This window comes from Diabrotica virgifera, chromosome 2 (genome assembly GCF_917563875.1).
Source record: "Diabrotica virgifera virgifera chromosome 2, PGI_DIABVI_V3a".
Classification (NCBI taxonomy): Eukaryota; Metazoa; Arthropoda; class Insecta; order Coleoptera; family Chrysomelidae; genus Diabrotica; species Diabrotica virgifera.
Genome location: NC_065444.1, coordinates 16,857,988 through 16,881,129, shown reverse-complemented (window position 1 = coordinate 16,881,129; position 23,142 = coordinate 16,857,988). Strand labels below are relative to the sequence as shown.

The window sequence follows — 23,142 nt, the reverse complement described above, 5'->3', positions numbered from 1 at the left end:
CTCCTCTCATCCATCTAAGCATTCTCATCTCCGCCACATGCATTCGTTGTTCCTCTTTTTTTTTCACTGCCCAACATTCAGTTCCGTACATCATAGCCGGTCTTATGGGTGTTTTATAGAATTTTCCTTTCAGCTTCATTGGAACTTTTCTGTCACAAAACGCACCACTCGCTTTAGCTTTTGCTACTGCTACTTTTGCTTCCTTTTTCGCGACCATATAGTTCTCCAACTTTTCGCGACCAACAATCGTTCTTTAGATAATAGCGCCATCTATCCATAATTCGAAAAAATGTCTCGCATAAAAGTTACTTATTTTTAGTTACTTATTTAAGGAATCCAAATCTGCAATAAAGAAATGGGGACTCCCGTTTAAGATGTTACAGTAACCCCTACCCCAACTCTGTGGGGGGTCGTGTTTGATGCTATTCGATAGATTTTTCAAAAATATTGAATAAGTGTATTTTTCAGTTTTCCGATCTGATGTTTATTTCACGAAATATCGCGGGATTCGTATTTAAAATTTTAAATTTACCCCCCACCCCTCTCCGGGGAAGTGCTGTTTGGTATCATTCGATAGATTTTTGAAAAATATTGAGCACGTACTTTTTAGTTTTTCGATATGTCATTCATTTCGCGAAATATTCGCTTTTTTCTTGTAAAACTTTGGGACTCACCCATTTCCTTACGCCCCGCTCAAATCGTCAGATTTTTGAAATATACACTCTTTTGCATGTGCTTAACTTACCTTCTCTTAATCTGAGGATTTCGAGTTTTCTAAGGATATATTTTTTTCAACCCCTCCCCCTTAACGAACTCCCCGCATTAAGAGCCAAAATATGGTAAAGGTACATTTTCAGGGTAGATGGTTTCTTCCCATGTAATAATCTGACGCGCTCGAGTAACTGCAAAAATCCCCGCTTGGGGTTGGTTGGATGAAAGTTAAAGGAGTTTTTTTATCGATCATAATACCTACCCAGAACATGACACTTCCTTCTTTATATCTATGTACAGTCAAAGAAGAAAAAGGACTTAGAAGTGTTTTAGATAATTTTATTTTCTTTAAATTCGTTCTTTAATAAAAGCAATAAAGTATAAACAATTTAGGTTATATTTTGAATTCTTTGAATAGGAGTGAATAATCAGTAAAATAAGGAAGAGATATATTGTTCTGAAGCTATTTCTTTGTGATATTTTATGCAAATAACTATTTGATTTGGGAAATAAATTAAGAAAGATTAAGATTTATCAAGGTTGTATAAACTGGATGTTGGGTTGTCGCAGTGGATTAGCAGATATAGTATAAAAAAATAAAGTCAGATTAAATCAAGAGAACTGAAAGCTTACCAAGAGAATAAATTATATTTTTTAATTAACCAGTTGTTTTCCAAATATAGTGTTTTTATTTTCTCGTTGACCCGTACGCAAGAGTATGAGTCAGGGACAAAATTAATTGACGCCCCTACATACGGGCAAAACGTTGTTTTTATTTAGTACAGTGCCATTAAGTAGAGGTATCTTGATAAAAAATTTAACACTATAGTATTTTACTGTCAATAAACGAATGATTTTTGTTAACCATACAGAAATATATAATTATCATAATTCTAATACAGTTTCTAATCAATGCGAAATTTATGATACTAAGTAAGAGCAATCTGAACAGACTGGATACCCGTTATAAATTATTATATTTTTAAAAATAAAATAAAAATTACATTTTTATTCAGTTGCACTGCGAAGGCAAAACAATCTTATTTTTCACTTAGAATACGGAGCGCAGTCCAGCACTCTAAATCGACGATTTTAGACTCTTATTGGAGTCTCATCGGAGAGACGTAGGCCTGCTGCTCCATACTCGAAGTGACCAACCATGAAAGCTTACCCCCACATTGCAACTGACGTGTATGGATTAGGTGACTAGCGTCATCTGGCAATTGAAAGGTGAAGTTTTCAATCCTAATAGCAACATTTATAATATTGAAAAATATTAAAAATATTACTAAAAGATTTTTAAATTGAAAACTTATTGGTCCATTTCCCTGGTGACACCTCCATGGTTTCTAAAAATTGCAAGCCAGATGGATGTTGAAGCGAAGAAGACAAGAGGGGATTCAAAAAACTTACAATTCACGACCCTCTTGAATTCTTTGAATTCCCTCTTGTCTTCTTCGCTTCAGCATCCATCTGGCTTGCAATTTTTAGAAGCCATGGAAGTGTCACCAAGGAAACGGACCAATAAGTTTTCAATTTAAAAATCTTTTAGTAATATTTTTAATATTTTTCAATATTATAAATGTTGCTATTAGGATTGAAAACTTCACCTTTCAATTGCCAGATGACGCTAGTCACCTAATCCATACACGTCAGTTGCAATGTGGGGGTAAGCTTTCATGGTTGGTCACTTCGAGTATGGGGCAGCAGGCCTACGTCTCTCCGATGAGACTCCAATAAGAGTCGAAAATCGTCGATTCAGACTGCTGGACTGCTCTCCGTATTCTAAGTGAAAAATAAGATTGTTTTGCTTTCGCATTGCAACAGAATAAAAATGGAATTTTTATTTTATTTTTATATTGGTCTTTACTCCCTTGAGTAACTAGGTCCATTTTCCGTTGAAATTTACTAGCTGAACAAACGGGGTCGTGAATTGTAAGTTTTTTGAATTCCCTTTTGTCTTCTTCGCTTCAGCATCCATCTGGCTTGGAATTTTTAGAAGCCATGGAGGTGTCACCAGGGAAATGGACCAATAAGTTTTCAATTTAAAAATCTTTAAGTAATATTTTTAATATTTTTCAATATTATAAATGTTGCTATTAGGATTGAAAACTTCACCGTTCTCCTTTTTTATTATATTTTTAATTAATATATTAAAAAATGTTGGACTGGTGGTATACGAAGATCTATGAGCGAAAGATGATTAGCCGATGAGGACTGGAACAACCGAGGAGACTGGCGCGTAGGCATCGGACAACGTTGCAGGACGTTATAAACCGACAATTATAATATAATATATTTTGAAAATATTTTATACAATTATACAAGGTAGCCAAACTAAAAAAACATTCAAAATTTCAATATGATTGAAGCAACTTACAGGGGTAAATCAATTAATAACGTGTTGATGCACCTCGGTGCAACACACTGTTAGATGTGCCTGTGTTCAGTTTTGATTAGGTGCTCAATATGTTTTTGGGATATCTCGTTCTATACCCTAACTAACTCCTCTCGAAGTGCTCCCGAGGTTTGAGGAGGATGCTTTTAATTAAGAAGTATTCGTCCTCACGTCCCACACGTTTGCAATTGGGAAAAATCTGGGGATCTAGAGAGTCAGGGTAAAAGATTGACTCCAGCCTATTCAAAGGAATCCATGATGATTCTCGTAATGTGTGGCCTGGGGTTATTCTGATAGAAAATTGGATGTTAGAGCATCTAAAGTTAGGGTATGAGATAGTGTTCCAGAATTTATTTTAGGTATCACTAGTCATGTTGCCTGCGGCAAAGATTAGATGTGTTCTTGAACCATAAGCGGTGTCACACTACACCATAACCCCAACAGTGCAATTCCCGTGCCGTTCGACAAAAAAAGGTGGATTTCGTCTTCCACCAAGTAGTCTTCTGACGCTGGCTCAGTTATCATGCATCCCGAAACAGAATCGAGAACAGAATTCGTTTACTGCTGCAAACCTAGTGAACATTCCTGATAGTGTTCTCAGTTTGTTTCTGCCCATATGAAGCAGTTCCTCTGTTCTGTTTCTACATCGTTTACCAATGAAGATTTTCCCATATGTTTGTTTTGGGATCTCCCAATATCCTTCATTACTTTCTCGGATCCAGTAATCTACAGCTCTACAAACTGCAGAGTTTGGGACAGCCAGAGTATCAGCCGGAGCGTTTGATCTGTTCAATTCTCTTATAGCAAGTTGGTATGCTTTGTCGTTGCTTTCAGTGCTCTGATTCCCTGGTAACCAGACAGGCTCAACGTTTGTTTTGCTCTCCCAGTTCATCCAGTTTTTTTATGCAGTCCCACACCAGCTTTTGGTTCCGCCGCACTATCAGAGACTGTACTGCTATTTTTCAAGTGCTCTCTCATTATTTCCCTCTACACACCAAAGGCAAAGCTTTCGCCAATTCTTGAATTATTGGAGTATATTTCTGCCTTTACACCTTCTCTAGTGTACGATCCGTCTGTATACCAGACCCTGTTGGTTGTGGTAGGCTACTTGTTTTTTCATAAATTTTTGTCTAGAATAGACACACTCCCTAATAACACAAAACATTCCAGGAATGTTCCTAGAAGGTACACACAGGACATTGAAAACATTCCTGGAATGTCCCCAAAAGCACACGAACGTCCCTGGAAAGTCCCAGGAAAGTGCTGTGTCAGCATTTTAAACATTCCTTGAATGTCTTGTTGGAACATTCCATGAATGTCTACGAATGTTCTTTGAACATTCACAGTATATTGTTTAGACTGAAGGTCTTGTTGAAACATCCCATGAATGTTCTTAGGACATTCAAAGTATATTTTTTAGACATTCTCTGAAATATATCGTCAGTGATGTGACAATACCTCCTATATGTTTTTTCATGAGTTTTGCAGGAGACGAAAAACATTTTTTACGGTCACCTCCTGTTTTCATACGTCAGTTTTGACTTGTTTTGTAGTAAATAGATAGTTGAATTTACTACAAAACAAATCAAAAAATATATGAAAACACGAGGTGGCCCAAACAAGTTTTTCATCTCCTACAAAATTCATGAAAAAGCATATAGGAGGTATTGTCACATCACCGACGATATACCAGAAGTACAGTAGGAAAAATGAAAGAATACCCATGAACGAACATATAAAACACGCTGTATTTTCCTGTCACCGTATCACACAAAAAACTGGTCAGCACAAGTACATGTAATAATTATTGTTACTTGCACTGGACAATTTTCTTTGTGACACGGTGATAGGAAAATACAGCGTGTTTTATATGTTCATTCATGGGTATTCTTTCATTTTTCCGACTGTATATGTAGCCATACCAAATAATACATCCTTGATAAATATAAACATTTTTATTGCACAAAATCTTGTCATATATTTTTTTCCGTAATCATCACTACGATGACGATTCATTGTATTGAATTGTTCATTAGAATTACAGTCTGGTCATAACTCTGACCAATGAGCAATTTTAATTTAACCTAAATTACTACTGTTCCTTAAAATGAAGAGCTTACCCATAGCGTCTCTTATCTAATCTAACAGGCACACAAGCACTATGCTCTGCTTTTCTAACCGCACTATTCTAACATACACATGCACACAAGCATTATGCTCTGCTTTTCACTATCACTCAAACTAGTTCAAAAGGCTTTGTCTTCTTCAATCTTCTAGTTTGCCCAGTAGTATCCAGGAGCTGGATTTCCTCAATATTCTTGTAGGTGCTTACGAAGTTGTTGCTTGTGACTTCCAACTTTACTCCAACTTTAAAAACAAATCCAGCTGTAAAATATTTATGTGCCTGAAGGCTTTTGTATGCTTTCATCTATAATATCTATAATAGTAATTTGGTGGAATGCACTTTATGGTAAAATCCAATTCTGACTGAATTGTATATGGATCTAAATCCCCAATTATTTTCAGCATCAATAAATATCTAAAACAATAAAAGAAATAATGTTATTGCTTGCAAAATTCATCAACATTGATAAATATCAGAGAAAAATGAACATTGATAAAAATTGTTTGCCCTACCTTTCTCCAAACATCTGGTGTCTCCAATAATAATTTCCTTAAATAATCACTTTGCAGTGTGGTAAAGTTTATAAAGTTCACAAAATACAGCAAACGAAATCCAAATGAATCCAAAATATGACGATAAACAGTGAAATGATGAAATGAAATGATATTACAAAATTACAAACATAACCTCTGTAACCTGTATGCCATGTGCCATGCCAACCAGAACCAGAAGTCACGTGGTTTGGATTGCCTAAATACATATACACGCGCAGCAAATTTGAAAATGAATGCAAATTGAATAGTAAATGGCCTCTCTTAAAATATAGGACATTGGTAGTATGTTCATAGAATGTCTTGTGGTAACATTCCACGAATAACTTAATCAGATATTCACCGAATGTTCCTTGAATTTCCAGTACATTCAAACATTAATAGAACTTTGATAGTACATTCCTGGAATGTTTTGTGTTGTTAGGGCTGTATGGATTCTTAAAATTGTATATTTTTACCATGTGACCTGGTTATGGATAAAACGCAGAATAGCAATAACCAAAACTACTTTTATGAAAATTAAGTCATTTCTTTGAAATAATCATCTCAGTTTAGAACTAAGACAAATAATGGTTAAGTGCTATGTTTGGGCTGTATATGGCGCAGAAGTGTGGCCGCTAAAAGTATCGATCATGCATTGAAGCATTGGGAATGTGGATTCATAGACGGATGCTGAAGATACCTTGGACAGCAAGAAAAACTAATGAAGAAGTACTAAGGAGTGTCAACAAAGATAAAGTACTGATAAAGACTGTCAAACACCGAAAAATGTCTTATTTGGCACCTATTTGCCACTCCATAGAGGAAGACAAGCTTCTTTGTTAAAAGACATTCGTGAATGGACTAAGATATCAAATGCAGAAGTCTATTCCATACTGCAGAAGATCGAGAAGCCTTCGCAATGGCAGTGGCGTAACTAGTCTGACCTGCGCCCCAATGCAAGTATTCCTCGTGCGCCCCTATTCCCAGACTTATTCTCCCCCCCGCCAACCTCCAACGAAACTAACAAACGACATTTCTCCGTACTTCCAGGGGATACTATTTCACTACACACGACATTGTACAAGCCATATCCAATCAGCAAAGTCAGGCAAATATGCAGGCTTACTTACTTTCCGTGTTCGGAACACCAACAACTTTAAATTCTGTATTTCCAATGGTTGGCCACACAGATGGCCCTGTCATTTGCTATAATTAAGTCTTCTTCTGTGCAGGTCTCTCTCATCTCTGTGCATGATAGTAGATGCCGGCTGGTCTGAACCGCACCACAGTCGCAGGTATCGTCCTCCTGGTATCCCCATATTTTCAGGTTACTAGCACAACGTGAAACGCCAGTTCTTAGTCTGTTTAGCGCTTTCCAAGTCGGATACGGTAAATTGTGTCCAGCAGCCATTTCCTCTGCGGAAGGAAAATGTGTCGAGATAGCTGACGCTTGATCTTTTCAGGAACCTTTTCCGAGATCATAGTCTGCTTGGCTGAGTTTGGTGGTCATATAAGGGGTGTCTTCGGTCCGTCTCCTGCTTTTTTCGTTCTACCTCTGACATGACCTTCCTCCTGATAGGTGGTGGAGCAATCCCAGCTATGGGGTATATCTCTTCGATAGGTGTCGGTTTCAGGCAACCCGCTATTATACGAACCGTATTATTTAGAGCCACGTCGACGTTCTTTGGGTGAGCAGAGTTTGCCCATACTGGTGCTCCAAACTCCACGGCCGAAATTCCGAAATTTGGGTTTCAGATGGTTTTTATCGTAGTATAGAGCTAAGTCTCCCAGGGGATCTGTCAGTTTCACTTCGACTTCATTGAAAGTTCTTCCCTGAGCTACCACAGCTGTATCATCAGCGTAACTAAATTGCCTTGTTTGTTGGTGTATGGGTTGGTCGTTGGTATATATGTTGTATAGAATCGGCGCGAGGACACTTCCCTGTGGTAGCCCGTTTTTTGGACCCTCCACCGACTGTTCTTGGACTGGAGCGTTACGTAGAAGCGTCTATTCTGGAGGAGACATTTCACTAACCTTGTTAGTCGTAAATCCTTTGTAGTTTCGTAGAGTTTTGCGAGTAGCCTTTGATGGTTAACTGTGTCATAGGCGGCAGTTGGGTCTATGAACGCTACTCCTGTTATTTCTTTCCATTCAAAACCATCTTCAATATGTTGGGTGAGATTAAGAATTTGATGCAGCAGAACTTTCCGGGTCTGAATCCTGCTTGTTCTGGAATAATTTTAGTCTCCACATATTCAGCGATCCGGTTCAGTATCATTCTTTCAAATGCCTTGTAAAGGTGACACAAAAGAGAGACAGGTCTAAAATTCTTTGTATCCGCTGGTATACCGCAGAATATACAGAATCGGCCTGGTTTCTTATTAAGCTTCTTTCATTTGGAATATTCCAGTTACGGTAATTTATTCATTCCAAGAAACATGCGCAATTCGTTTTGAAAATCTATTATACATATATGCACCGTATTTTTAAAAATACCACTATATGCAAAATTAAAATCAGAGAAAGATTATTCAAACAACTATAACAGTAATTTTAAAGTTAATTATTAAAAAACATTATTATTAAAAAAGTTAATTGAAAGTAAAATTAAGAGGCTATCCTAGTGTAAAACTACGAAATTCACATACTTTTTGTTAATTTCTAAAATAAAAAGAACTGTACTAATTGTTTTGAAAAGTTTCATTAGAATTTATTATAAAAAGAAGTACATGTAAAATAATTTTCATAAAAAAATTTCGAAAATTAAACGATTTATGCGCCATCTACTTGCACCGTGAAAATAAAAACATAGCTCCACTGCTGCAGTAATTGGGACTAATAGAGACCCTGAAACATGAAATTTCGAAGTTATTATTGAAATATAAGATATTTTCTATACCATCAACTAGGGGTATTTGTGGCCGGCCACAGTTTCTCGTCTGTGATGCAACGTCCACGCCACATAAGAACCCACGGTCAATCATCGGAAACTATTTTTGTGGATCCACAGAGTGCCCGGCCCCAGTCACCCGTCTGTTATTGCGCTAACGGAATAAAATACCACGAATATTTTTTGACATTTTGTTTTTTCGGGAAGCTACAGGGAGTTTTGCTTCAACATATTTTTTTTGCTAAAATATTTCCAGAATATCAGTTTTTTACGCCCCCCTAAGGCCTGCGCCCCAATGCACCGCATTGGTTGCATTGGCGTTAGTTACGCCACTGCGCAATGGTGACCGCGTTCGCCATCGTCGGAAATTCTGATATGGCACGTGAAGAAGAAGAAAAAGATCTGGTTCCACATTAAAGTTTGGCGACCTTACTAAAGATTATATAAACCAGTGAAATATTTAATATTTTACAAAAATGGTCAGTTATTTTATATAGATTAATATAATATCCGTTAAACAATTTATAAATGCCAATAAAAAAATAATATAGCTATTTGTTATATCATATTCTTAGTAAAGCAATATGCAAATAGAGAAAACGCGTCATTATATCACATCAGTATATTAAGTTAATGACATATTTTTTTATAAAAGAACTAGATGATACCGATTTGTTAAATCAGTAATAAAATATGGGAACCTTTCTTGTGGACAAGAAAATATGATCTTTACTTTCACTGTGAGTTAATACACGTCTTTCTCTCGTGTAACCAAAGTGAAATTGAAAGTAGAATCTATTCTGTTAATAAGGAATAAAAGTTATTATTATACGATTGGATAATTTTAGTTACAGTAAAAGCAAAACCATTAGCAGTTTTTCTTCTATTATAGATATTATAATTTATCTGTTTTTTTACACCAATTTATTTTTTTTAATAACTTGGTAGTAATTTTTGCAATAATTATAATAATTGTGTTGTATACAGGGTAGCGAGAAAGTATGGAAACATGGTAATTTCTCGGAAACCGCTTGAACGATTTTTATAAATTTTGGTGGGTAGAGGTGTCCTAATGCGGCCGATATTATAGTGGTAATTACATTGTTGTCAAATCTTCCGTTTTTCCGGAAATCTAATGAACTTTCTTATTTTAAATGGAACACCCTGTATATTTTTTGGGTTTTGAAGTCCTTAAGAAATACTGATTATTTTTCATGTTATGTTCCCTATACCTAAATGCCATAATTTCGGAGTTAGGTATTGCTACATTTATTAAAAAATTTTTTAACAATTTATAAAAATCAATTTTTTCGGCCCAGGTAGACAATATTTTAGATTCTTTGGATCATTGGGAACAAAAAAGGTCTTTTGTAATTTTCCTCGTTTCCGAGTTATAAACAATTTAAAACTGAAAAAAATCGAAAAATGACGATTTTCAAGGTTCAAAAACACAAGTAAAAAAATCATTTTTAAAAGTACGAAGTACCTAAATTCAAGCTCAAACCTTGTTCTATCAGATCTCTATAACAATTTTTGGTATATTTTATTGTAAAACATTGTTTTTTTTAATTGTTAATAAATCTCACATGCGAGGACGGGCTATCGGGCTACATTAACAACTAAAAAATAATGTTTTAGAATGAAATAAGACCAAATCGCTTATCAGCATTTGATAAAAAAAGTTTTGAACTTGAATTTAGGCACTTCATAGTTTCAAAAATAATATTTTTTACTTATGTTTTTGAACCCAGAAAATCGTCATTTTTCGATTTTTTTCAGCTTTAATATGTTTATCACTCGGAAACGATTAACTTGTGAGGAAAATTACAAAAGACCTTTTTTGTTCCCAAATAATAAAAAAATAAAGGGCCTAGCCGGGTAAGATGATGAAAAGTGCCCCCAGCTCGATTCGAATTACATATAGGTCGCCGTTTAGCATATATAGTGAAACTAACTTTCTGAAATTTTTAGCCCCCTAGGTGGTCATGTGACCCATCTAGAGCCTAATTAGAGTTTTTATGTTTTTATTTTTTATCTCAGCCGCATCGAGAACTAACGAAAAACTTTAAATAAAAAAGTTGTAAGCTTTAAAAAGTTCTGTCCGAAAAAAATTTTGTTTTTTATTTTTGGTGGGAAATTTAAATTTTAGAACGATTTCAAAATTTTAAATGAGTATAAAAAAATAACTAAGACATTCGTTTTCACTAAAAAATATATAACGTGTATTTTTGCATAATGTTTCACTCTGAATTTTTTAAAATTTTTAAAATTGGTGAAACGCACCTTTAAAAATAAAAAACCGAATTTTTCCGGTTTTTTTTTTCGTTTTTTGATACAATTTTATACATATTTTTCAAAAAAGCTAACACCGTCACTAGAGTAGGTAAAAAACTGAAAAATAATTGGGGTTTGCTTAATAAAAATTTTTTGTAACGCCGTCCATTTTCAAGATATAGGGCGTTGAAGAAAACAAAATTTTACACATTTTTTACGATTTTGCCGAAACTACTGGCAACATTGTAATAAAATTTGGCTAGTTTTAAGAGGTAGATGTTGTGCATTTTTTGACATACAATTAAGAATTTTGTATTTATCATTGGCGCGCATAGGGGTAATGGTCTGATCTTTTTAAAGAAAAAGATAGTACGCCACTGACATATTTCAAATTAACAATCGTTTTTGAATCCCTCGTTTAATTTGTGACAAAAAATCTATCTTCCTATTTTTTCATACGAGGCGCCGTTTTGCTGCAAAAAATAAAATATCTTAACGCTTCCAAAGTATTCGAATTAGTTTCTATAATGGATGTACGAGTTTATGTAGATGTAGAAACTACTAATAGTAGTATTTTATTTCATAGAAGTTCGAATACTTCGAATACTTTGTAACGGTTAAGATGTTTTATTTTTTGAATAAAAATGGCGCGTCGAATGAAAAAATAGGAAGATAGATTTTTTGTCACAAATTGAACTAGGAATTCAAAAACGATTGTTAATTTGAAATATGGCAGTGGCGTACTATCTTTATTCTTTAAAAAGTTCAGACCATTACCCCTATGCGCGCCGATGATATATATAAAATTTTTAATTGTATGTCAAAAAATGCACAACAACTACCTCTTAAAACTCGCCAAATTTTATTACAATGTTGCCAGTAGTTTCGACAAAATCGTAAAAAATGTGTAAAATTTTGTTTTCTTCAACGCCCTGTATCTTGAAAATGGACGGCGTTACAAAAAATTTTTATTAAGCAAACACCAATTATTTTTCAGTTTTTTACCTACTCCAGTGACGGTGTTACCTTTTTTGAAAAATATGTATAAAATTGTATCAAAAACCAAAAAGGAAACCGAAAAAATGCGGTTTTTTATTTTTAAAGGTGCGTTTCACCAATTTTAAAAATTTGAAAAAATTCAGGGTGAAACACTATGCAAAAATACACGTTATGTATTTTTTTAGTGAAAACGAATGTCTTAGTTATTTTTTTTTACTCATTTAAAATTTTGAAATCGTTCTAAAATTTAAATTTCCCGCCAAAAATTAAAAACAAAATTTTTTTCGGACAGAACTTTTTAAAGCTTACAACTTTATTATTTAAAGTTTTTCGCTAGTTCTCGATGCGGCTGAGATAAAAAATAAAAACATAAAAACCCTAATTAGGCTCTAGTTGGGTCACATGACCCCCTAGGGGGCTAAAAATTTCAGAAAGTTAGTTTCACCATATATATGCTAAACGGTGACCTATATAGAATTCGAATCGAGTTGGGGGCACTTTTCATCATCTTACCCGGCTAGGCCCTTTGTATAATTTGTGTAATTTTTTTTAATAAATGTAGCAATAACTCCGAAATTATAGCATTTAGGTATAGAGAACATAACATGAAAAATAATCAGTATTTCTTAAGGACTTCAAAACGTAAAAAATATCCAGGTTGTTCCATTTAAAATAAGAAAGTTTATTAGATTTCCAGAAAAACGGAAGATTTGACAACAATGTAATTACCACTATAATATCCGCCGTATTAGAATACCCTTACCCACCAAAATTTATAACAATTGTTCAAGTGGTTTCCGAGAAATTACCGTGTTTCCATACTTTCTCGCTACCCTGTATACATAGAAATAGATAATATAAGTATCGATATTTACTTTTTTCTACTACCTGTATCATAATGAACACCATTATGATACAGAGTTTGTGCATTTATGGCATTCGCAATAAAGGTGGCACACGCGCTGTGACCAAAGGCGAGTCAAATACATACGCTTTGACAGTTCTCAATATTTAAACAAACTATCAAACTGACGAACTACTTAATTTGTTTGCGTTATCAAATTAATAAATTTGAATATATTTTTTGTTGTGAATGATCATGTATACTCCATACAATTATCATTATGAAGCTCGTACTTGATACGAAACTCGCCGCTAGGCGGCTCGTTTCGTATCCCTCATACTCGCTTCATAATGACCATCATTAAATGCTCGTTGCATAATATACTGTTAATTGTTTAGTTTATTTATTTATTTAGCGTATGGCTTAAGTATATCACAGAATATATTTAGATTTATGCATTATACAATGCATCACAAACATATGTCCAATTTTTTTATATATTCGATTGACCCTTCGGTTGCCATTACAAAGTCTATAGGGTCGCCTGTGTATGCTCTGCGTGGGCAGTCCTGAACAATGTGACTGATCGTCTGTCTTGCAGCGCCGCAGTCACAAGAGGGCGAGGGGAGTTTACCCCATCTGTGGAGGGAGTCGGCGCATCTTCCACAGTTTGTTCGAATTCGATTAAGGGCTGCCCAAATCTTACGAGGACGTTCAAATTCGCCAGGTTTCCCTATGATGTCCGGTAGACTATGGTAATGCGGATCTGTCCTACTTTCCCAATCTTCTCTCCATCGGGTATTTAAGTCAAAGTTGGATTGCTGCAGCGCTTGAGCAGATTGTAGAGGGGGTAACCTGGATCGGAGACGGTTTCCAAGAATATCGGGGATGTCGTTGTGGACTAGAAGCTGGCGACTGTCCATTATTTTGTTATATTCTTTAACCAATGCATGTTCGCGGCGTAGGCTGGGTGGTGCTATATTACTAAGGGTAGGTAGCCACATTGTAGGGGTGGGCTTAATTGTGCCTGTTATCATACGCATAGTACGGTTTAGTTGGGTGTCGACCAGGTGGGTATGCCTGCTATTTAGCCACACTGAAGCACAGTATTCTGCCACCGGATATATCAGGCCAAGAGCAGAGGATCTTAATGTTGATGCTGTGGACCCCCATGTAGTGCCGCAGAGTTTCTGTATTATATTGTTGCGTGTTTTCAATTTTGCTGCTGTTTTCGTCAGGTGTTCTCTGAATGTGAGCGTTCTGTCCAGAGTAACCCCAAGGTATTTCGGGTATTTATTGTGTTTTAACAGCTTGTTATTAAAATACACTCGCAATTCTCTGTTTGCCAACTTGTTGTTTAGATGAAAAGCTGATACTTCAGTTTTTGTAGTACTTGGCTGTAGTCTCCATTTCTTAAGGTATTCGCTGAGGATGGATAAGTCATTCGTGAGAGTGATTTCTGTAGTTTCTAAAGATTGGTGGCTTGTTGCAAGGGTCCAGTCGTCAGCATATCCAAACTTCCGAGATTTGGTTTCAGGCATGTCAGCAATATAGAGGCTGAAAAGTAAAGGGGCAAGGACAGAACCCTGTGGAAGACCATTGTTAAGTTTCATCTGTCTACTCGTCTCCTTTCCCATTATAATCTGAAAGGCTCTGTTGGTCAGCATGTTGTCAATGAACAGTATCATATGCTGCTGTTAGATCTATAAATACTGTTGCTGTCTTTTGTTTCTTTTGAAAACTAGCTTCTATAAAAGTTGTTAATGACAGCACTTGGTCCGTACAGCTTCGATGAGGGCGGAAGCCAGCTTGTTCAATGGGGACATTTTCTAGTATCCTGTGACTAATTCTGTTGAGGAGAAGCTTGAATTGTTTAGTTATAAGCGTGAAGATAAAGCGTGTTGTTATAAAAGTGAAGAATTGTTTAGTTATAAGCTGTTTTTAATATTACCTATTGTGTTAAACTACGTAGTTACCTAACTAAGTGTGGAAAGAGAGATATATTTCTTAAAAAATCCAGATAAGCTTGGTGAAAGCACTTGTATTCTCAATATCTCTACACTGGACAAAGACTTGGACGCTGACGCTTATGTCTTTGAGGTATTGTTGGATAACAACTGCGCATACCTTAAACAGCCCATGGGGTTGCTGAAAACGAATATGGCATCAGAACCGACACCCGGAGAACCTGGTGTCCAGAGTTACATTAACTTCTGGATTTCCGGGTCATTTCAGCTCTAAATTGATGCAAACAGATTACACGGGGGTGTTGTTTGGTGTTGCTGTAGACGCTATCAAAACCGACCCCTGGAGTACTTGGTGTCCACGATCACTGCTAACGCACATCGTCTTCTGAAGTTTCGAAAGTTTTCGGCAGTTCTGCATTATTAGGCGGTTTTTGGGGTCGCTGAATACGAATAAGCTATCAGAACCGACGCCTGGATCACCTGGTACTTAAGATCACTGCTAAATATTGTTATTTTCTGGAGTTTGAAGGGTTTTTGGACACCAGGTGCAGCGGGATCGGTTCTGATGGCATATTCTTGTTTAGCAGTGAACACAAAACCCCCGAGTAATCTGTTTGCATCAATTTAGTGCCGAAAACATTCAAAACTCCAGATGACGTGCCTTAGTAGTGAAGAGCACCAAGTGCTCCGGTGGTTGGTTCTGGTGGCCTACTCATCTTTAATGACCCCAAAAACCCCGAGTAACAAAATCGTATTTATGCATTTCCACTATTTTTCTATTGTAGACACTTTTTTTTCTGACATGACCCTGAACATAACGCAAAAAGTTGTAAGTTGCTGTACTTAATTAAAAATCGATTTATTTTTTCCTAAATGCCCTTGTCTAAATGATGTAAGTATATATCTACTCTGTGAAAGTTTCTAGGTTTTTAAAGGATTAAAGTAATATTTTTGCTTATTATTGTATCGGTCTCCAAAAGGTCTTCCACCTAACGGTATATTTCCGTGGAGCATTACAGGAGCTCCAAAATTTATAACAAGGACGTAATAGAAACCTCAGGCAATTACATAGTTTTTATTTCTTATGCAAGAACTATCTGAATAAACACAACTAATTTAAAATTGACTACCAATGTCACCTATGTAGGATTACAATGAGTATTTTTCCACTTAACGAAGAAGTTTTATTACTAATAAAAATATTATGATCTATTAGATAATAATTTAATTATGTAATATGGTGACTAATTTCCTATTTTTCTAATTTCATAATAAATATATTTTTAAATGGCAAATAAATTTTCCCATTATTGTAAACACCTTAATATTTTAATTTACATCAACTTAAGGGGAAAGACACAAAATATCGCCTGTCAAAATTTTCAAAGTATTGTAATAATTTATTTCGAATCCTGAGAAAACTAATAAGTATTTTTGAAAAATTTAAACGCAGAATGGAATAGTACGTTATAACAGAGGTCCAAAAATCCCTTAGAATAAATAAAAAGTTTCTTTTGAATGAAATATTTGCAATTAAAAATCACACTAAATTTGCTCTTTAATTTTCACCCCTGTAAATTATTGAAATAAACATTAGAGAAGTTTTCAGGGACATTCGGAACTAAGTAATAATGTAATCTTTCATTCTGCGTTTAAATTTTTCAAAAATATTTATTTGTTTTCTCAGGATTCGAAAAAAATGAATACATTTAAAACACATTGAACATTTTGACATGCGACATTTTCAATGTAATTTAAATGTGCTCATTTTTTTGGAATCCTGAGAAAACTAATAAATATTTTTGAAAAATTTAAACGCAGAATGAAAGATTAGGTTATTAGGTTAGGCAAAAAGTTTCTTTTGAATGACATATTTGCATTTAAAAATCACACTAATGTTTCTCTTTTATTTTTACCCCTGTAACTTATTAAAATAAACATTATAGAAGTTTTCAGAGACTTTCGGCCCTCGGTAATAATGTAATCTTTCATTCTGCGTTTAAATTTTAAAAACATATTTATTAGTTTTCCCAGGATTCGAAAAAAAAATGAATACATTTAAAACACATTGAACATTTTGACAGGCGACATTTTGCGCCCATGCCCTTAAAATAGTGTCTATATAAAGATAAAAAAATATAATAGAGTTAAGATAGGACTAGTATAGAACTAAATAGTGAATTTTGCCATTCCGAATTCTTGGTGGCAATTACAATTACATATTCATAATTCGCTTTGATTTTAATTCCAAGTCGGCTTCCTAGTTCCATTTTTCCAAAAAATTTTATTTTGGATCATATCAATAAACCACTTCTGCTCAAGTCTTATTTTGTCGTCACTTCATGTATGATTGTATGTCGACTTTGAAATTATGTATGATTTTTCTGGCGAGTATTCCCAAGTTAAAGTTAATTTCATGTAATCTAATAAACTGTTATCTAATATAAAGTCGTCCCAGAAACTCAACTTATTTATATTCTTTTGGATAAACAAATATTGCTTATTCCTAAAAAAAATCATTGTATACATCAAAAAATTTACTACCAATGTTTTTGTCACTGAATATACCACGAAGTACAACATCTAAAACTTATCAAATCAGCTAAAAAAGCCTATTATCAAAATCGTCTGGGAAGCTCTAAAAGTGTTGCAAAAAAACTTGGTCTATAATAAACGATCTTCGAAATAAAACTCACACAGCTCAATCATTTTCCCTTCCAAATCCTGAAAGTCTAAACGATTACTTCGTTAATGTGAGTAAAAATATAACATCAACTATTTTGCCGCAACAAGATCCCATTTCCTATCTCCCTAATTCAAGAAAGGTCTCGAAGAACTGATCCAAACAATCAATAGTATCAAAAGCAAATCATCCTGTAGTACTGATGGACTATCTATAAAATTTTTCTCTAATCTCACAGAAAATTTGTTGGAAATCCTCGTCTCACTAATTAATGATTCCTTCGAAAAAGGTAAATTTCCAGAGTGCCTAAAGCCAGCCATTATTATTCCTCTTCATAAGGGTGGTGAAAAATCTAATGCCTGCAACTATAGACCTATTGCCTTACTACCGGTACTCTCCAAAATTATTTAGAGACTCTTTAAAACTCGACTTTATCCTTTATCGTTGATGACAACATTTTATCACAAAATCAGTTCGACTTTTTAACTAATAAATGTACCACCGATGCCATGTTTTCTGTACCTACTACATGAGGTTTACCAAGCACTAAACAATAATCTTTATACTGACACCGTTTTCTGTGACTCTGCCAAAGCTTTTGATTGTATAAATCACGACATCTTGATTAAAAAACTAAATTTCTATGGAATTCGAGGTGTTTCTTTGAATTGGTTCCAATCCTACTTGAATAATAGGAAACAACTAGTTAGAGCAAATGATACTGACTCTAGTCTCAAAAACATTCTATGTGGAGTACCGCAAGGTTCAGTATTGGGTCCTCTTCTGTTCCTTCTCTTTATAAATGACATCACTAATCTAAAAATCGATGGGAAAATTTTTCTTTTTACTGATACCAGTATCACTTGGAGCAACTCAACTATTGCATCTCTTCATGAAACTATAACTTCGAATCTACTGACGATAAAGACCTGGTCTGATTCTAATTTACTCTCTTTTAACGTAGATAAATTTAATCTGTTCAATTTAATGTTATTTTTAAATTGCAAAATAGAGCAATAAGATATATGTTCTCAGAGCTATATGGCCTCAGAAGATCTACACATTGCAGAAGTTACTTCAGTGATCACGGAATTTTAACACTTCCATCTTTATATATACTAGAAACGGTTTGCTTAATTCGTAAACACCTCCATGTCTTTCCAGCAAGGCCCAATCATCTTTACTCCACCAGAAATTCAATCTTTGACATTTATTTACCGATTTCATCCACTGAGTTAGTAAAGAAATTTATATTCCGCAAAGAAACTTTACAACCATCTCCCTTTACAACTTAAATCTGCAACATCTTTCCCAAAGTTCCGTAAAATGACAAAAGCCTATCTTCAATAGAAGAATTTCTTAATGAATAACTAAGAAAATTGTGTTTCATACGCAGTAGCAAACTTGTCAGTTCCTAATGTTGTATTTTATCTGTTGTAAGTATGTTCAATTTGCAATTTATATAAATTTTGCAAGAAATTGTTTTTGCCTTTGGTTTTATATCTTATATACTGTATATTGACGATTTATCTAATTTTAGCAAATTGTAGTTGTTATTTGTTATTGATACTATTTTTCTTTTGACTGTATGTATGTAAGCTTTGTTCATAAAATTGTAAAAAATTTCAGTGACAATAAAGCATAATTCTATTCTATTCTATAAGATTAACTAATTGGACATGTAGTACTGGAAAAACCTGACAACAAAATAAATATTAAAATACATTAAAATGGTATAGGCGGTTTATGTATGCAAATATTATTTTTCATTTTATAATTGACACCTCCAAAAATAGAAATAATACTTTTAACAATAAATATAGGAACACAAAAGGTTTCCATAACCTCGATTACGTTTAATATCACAATGATGTACAGTGCATTTTTAAATTTGAATTCATTTTAATGTTGGTCACGTATTAAATCATTATCAAAGGTGTTTATTGTTATTTCAACACTTTTTTGATATCCGATTTCAGTATTAATGAAGGTTTCGTTGACATTAAAAATCAGGATTAGATATCACAAGGGTAGATCTAAGATATAAATTGCTTGTTTTGAAAGTTAATGTACGGGTTTCCGGTAATTAAAGAATAAATAATCTTTTTTTTGAAAAATCTACTGTATCTACCATTAAGTGATTAGCGAGAATACAGTGAGGTATAAATTTCGAGTTATATATTCCAAATAAGCATATAATTCCAAATTATATGCTTATAATATTAAATGCACAATTGTTTCACATATCGGCTGCACTAAAACAAAAGGCTAGGTCTAGAAATTAACACAGTAAAAACAAAAATAATGACTCAGACGAGAAGAAATATAGTCCCACAAAACATTATACATGAAGATGACATTGAAACGGTTGGAAAGTTTACATACCTGGGAGTAGAAATATATTCCGACGGATCAGAAGATGGAGAAATACAGAAGAGAATAACGCAGGCAAACAGAGCTTATTTTGCCCTCTCCCATTCGGTCTAAAAATGTCCACCGAAATACAAAGATGAGAATCTATAAAACTTTAATTCGACCAATAACATGCTATGGCAGTGAAGCCTGGGTCGTCAAAGAAACATCCTGAAAGTACTGAGGAGAATACTAGGACCTGTGAGGGAAAACGGAATCTTCAGAAGTCGATACAACAACGAACTTTATCAACTTTATAAGGAAGCACCCCTGTCAGATTTCATTAGAATACAAAGATTGCAATGGGCCGGACATGTGATAAGAATGGGAGAGGATAGGCTACCAAAAAGAGCACTGAATGCTAGAATGCAGGGAAAGAGACCGGTTGGAAAGCCAACAAAGCGCTGGGAAGACACAGTAAATAGCGACGCACAAGCCCTTTTAGGAGTCCGTGTATGGAGAAGAGCAGCCACAGACAAGCAAAGGTGGAGGCAAAAAATAAAGGAGGCCAAGGCTCAATTTGGGCTGTAGTGCCATAGAAGAAGAAGATACATTTCGAGTACATACATTAAATTTTATAAGACAAACCTTAAGGTTAAACCTATACATTTTCATTATGATTCAGAGCAACCACAGGTCCACAGGCCTCTCTGAAGATCCCAAAAGGACGAAACGTTCGTAATTGTCTTTCATTTTCTTTTAGTTTTACCCCTATCTGAGTACAAGGAATCAAGATTCGTTGGAATGTTAATTAGATGAATTGACTGATGGTGAAATGCAATCTGAGATTCCTCCTAGTCTGCTTCCAAATTTTAGAAGGCACGGATTTAAGTTGTATCCAGAATGTTAGTTCCAACGATAGAAGTTTTAGATTTTAGGATCTAAGACTTCTCATGCTTTTCTTTTGCATTTTTATTTGTTTCGTTTTATAATTATAAATACATTTCCTAAATGACTTGAAGTTTCGTAAACCAATTAATGGTTTAAGTGTTTAAACTTAGTAAATTTGTTATTATATAACTCAAATTGCTAAACTTACACATATATCAGGTGAAAGGAATACTTATATGCATTTTTTTAAGAAAAAGCTGTATCCATATTGCTGAATTTGCTATGAGGGGCATGCAAAAAGTTAAAACAAATTATTGGCTAAAAACCTGATTTTTAATTGCTATTTATTATGTGGTATTTATTTATTAAAAAAATATAGGTAAAAATAGATAACTTTTTACCTCTGTTTTCTCTTATGTGATTTTGCCCTTTCAGGTGTCGGATTGGGATTCCGGTTCTTCCTCTAACCATTTTTTTCATGTATTTCTATTTTTAGCTATCCTCTTTAATTCCTCAATTTTTCCTTTTCCTTTTCTTTTTCCTTTTTCCTTTTATTTTAATTCCTTTCTATTTAATCAATCTAATCTATCCATTTTATTTTGGGCCTTCCCCTTCTCCTTACCCTTATACTTCCCAATTCTAATATTTGCCTTGTAATTCTTTCTGATTTCATTCGATTCCCAACCAGAACATTTGCTTCTGTTTAGTGTACTCAGTAATAGGTTCCTGCTTTGTAATTTGTCTGATATCTTCATTTCTTATCCTGCCCCATTTTGATTTGATACTGTTATTGGCACTGTTATCGTACTATGAATTTTTCTTATTACTTCCATTTTTGCATATTTGTGTCCTAGTATTGTTGTATTAATTATTGTGTAGTATAATCGCGTAGATTTATTTCCTATATTTGTATTTACGCATTTATTTTGCCACAATCAGTCAAGTCCTGTCCAGATATTCGTATGTTATTTTTTCTAATATTGCTCCATTACATTTAATCTTTTTACTGTTTTGGCCTTCCTTTTTTTGACCTAAATATCCCCGCAGAAACCTTATGGGAAATGGCTCTCTGTCAAATGCTCTGAAACTTTGGGTTCAGGTAGTCCTTGACGTATAGAACAAGAGACTCAATGGGCACGTAGCTCCAAAAATCATGGTTTTAAGATATAAGCCTCTGAACTTATAGGTACAATATTATATACATTCTTCTTTTTGTCTCAATTCGTTTAACTCAAACAAAATTTTTGGACATCCTGTATAAATAATTATGTTAATATTTATATTAGTGAATTGAATAACGTTTCAAACGAGCTATCACACGACCCCTATTATTTAAAAAATCATCGATTGCGTCATCACGCGCAGATTGATGACGTGACTAGTATGATATATACGCCAAAACAATTAAAATTTAAAAATAAAAACCAACCTGATTCGTAATTTATCTCCAGAGTCGCCCATTTTGGAGAAAATTAATTTATTCCAACTCAACTGTCCTTACTGTACTGTAACTTCAGAGGCTTATATCTTAAAACCATGATTTTATTGGAGCTACGCGCCCATTGAGTCTTTTGTTCTACAAATCAAGTACTACCGGAACCCAAAGTTTCAGAGCATTTGACAGAGAGCCATTTCCCATAAGGTTTCTGAGGGGCTTTGCCTTTAGGTCAATAAGAGTCAAGTGTAGGGGCCATTCCATTTCAAATCACTCAATTTTGGAGCAAAAAAAATTTTGGACCTCCGATTTGTCTGAAAATTGGTATATAGCTTCTACGGGACGTGAAAATAAGATATTTAAGGTCAAAAAATTTTCTTCTTCTTTTTTTCTCAAAATGTTATTTTATGCGGTTTTACAGTGATTTGGTGTTTATTTATACAAATTTGCATTTTCTATCGTAAAGTATCAATGGAAAACATAATATTTTAATAGAAGGGACTCAAAAATGTCATTATATGGCATTATAACAAGTTACTTTGATTCAAAACAAGCTTTTGATCAAATTTTATAGTGTAGAAAACGTTAAAATACCGTTTTTTACATTTTTCTCCATTCCCAAAATACATCATAATCGATTTGGCTGAAAATTTGCCCACAGATAGACAAAACATAGGACTTTAAGTGGTGAGAAGGATTTGAATTATATTACAATACCAAAAAAGTTACATGCAATATTATAGTCAAAAATATAGGCGTCTACTGTAAGTACAATTAACTCGAAAATATCGACCTCACGACAAAAATTGTTAAAAAGAAATTGTAATAATTGTAAATACGATTTATTTGGAACAATTTCAGTTCCTACCATTTTTGTCGAAAATTTAAAAATGGCGGAGATATTGAGCAAAACAGGTTCTCCTTTAAAATCAAGATGGCTGCTAACGTAACGGAGGAATTTATTCGTGATTTTAAATTTAGGCTACTATTGACTCCCCTAAAGATCAGAAAAATAAAATTTTGGGCAGCTCGGCATTCAA

At 34.3% G+C, this 23,142-nt stretch overlaps 1 protein-coding gene across 1 annotated transcript in view; it reads left to right on the top strand.

The window, feature by feature from the left end:
• Positions 1 to 23,142, top strand: part of LOC126880624 (uncharacterized) — a 78,222-nt gene that overhangs the window by 9,309 nt on the left and 45,771 nt on the right. The window lies entirely within an intron of this gene.